The following is a 1596-nucleotide window of genomic DNA, read 5'->3' as shown; positions in this document are numbered from 1 at the left end:
TCCTTCTACCAGAAATGTCTCGACCTCTGTTCAAGATAGACTGAAATTTATTATTATTATTACATTTTTCCATTGAAAGAAGTAAGACAAATGAACAGGATTTAAGATTATGCCAATAACTCCATACGCTCAAAAATTGACGATCGCCTGGTCCCATCGCGTCGCGATACATTTGGTCATTTTGTCGGGCGGCCAGTTTCACCCTGGCAGTGAAAGGTATTATCTAATGTCGTACTTGGAAATACGTACGTGTAGGTGGGTGGTACACCTGCCTCTCTGGTGGTACGGAAGTTTGGTCTCTTGGAGGTGGCAAACGTGGGCAACAGCTATAACGAGCTTGCCAAGCACTGATCTAGGTTGTGTAGATAGATCCATAAAAGACCTTAATTAAATATTTTCACCATCGTATTTCTTAACCAAACTCAAAATGATCAACACCATATTCATCCCAACACTCTCCTACCAATGCCAAACATGGACCACGAACAAGACATTAGAGCAAAGAATTACAGCATGCCCCCCCCCCCCCTCTTTTAACCCATGATTCCATATTTTGCAGTTAAGTTTGAAATTTTCTTGAAAATACATGGTTTGCGACAGTTTTAGTGGCTACATGTGTGATCTGCAGCAAATAATTCGCAGTTTGACCCCATAAAGCAGTGCATCTGTGTGTGGGAGTGCGTCTGCGAACAGTTTCTGGGTGCTCGCCGGAGACGTCTCCGAATATCTTCTACCCTCTGCGCGTGTCCGAACCTCGTCGCTCTAGTTTTCAAACTGCAGGGGTTAGTTTCATTATTTCCCATCTAGCCTAGCTCAACGAGGAAAGGGCGTTGTAAGAGGCTTGTTTGAGTTTGTTGGTTTGAAGGAAAAGGAGCACATAGGCATAATAACGGTTAGAGGTTAATTTATTGTTCCCAATCCACTTGTGCACATAGAAGAAATGTGAGGCATCGGGGTGGAATCAGGCACTCGTCAATTTTTGGGCATTTGGAGTTATTGGTATCATCTTAAAGCCTGTTCATTTGTCTATCTTTAGGGGAAAAAAAGAACCCATCTATCTTTAATAGAAGTCGAAATATTTGTGATTGAAGTAAGTAGGGTAATCTGATTTCAGAGGAAAAATAAGGGAGAAAATGACAGCCAAAGCTTGGTATCTTTCTCTGCATGAGAATCCTTGAAAACTGAATATTTACATTTTTTGTACCTTTAATCAACGTTCTTTTGGATAATCCGCACAGAAATATGTTTTTAAATGGACATAAAAGCGAGCTTAAAAACAAAAATTATATAAAAATTCCAAAATGGGCAGAAAAATGCCAATATCTTTGATTTCATCATTTTGACGAGAGCCTGATTCCACCACGCTGTCTCACAAATAACTTTAGGAGCGGCTTGTTTGCATTTGGTGGTTTGGGGAAAAAGAAGCTCATCAACACGATAACTGTCACTTGGTGCTGAAAAAAAAAAGTTGAAGACTGACATCAGAAATAAAAGAGAAATACGTAAAAATGTGCAATCTACCAGTGACGCCCACCAACCATCTATTGGCTTGTTCTAGATAATGCATCACAAAAAGCAACAACCTCCCCCCAACCC

The sequence above is a fragment of the Aplysia californica genome, unplaced genomic scaffold, assembly GCF_000002075.1.
Source record: "Aplysia californica isolate F4 #8 unplaced genomic scaffold, AplCal3.0 scaffold00474, whole genome shotgun sequence".
Lineage (NCBI taxonomy): Eukaryota > Metazoa > Mollusca > Gastropoda > Aplysiida > Aplysiidae > Aplysia > Aplysia californica.
This window is presented reverse-complemented; position numbering follows the sequence as displayed.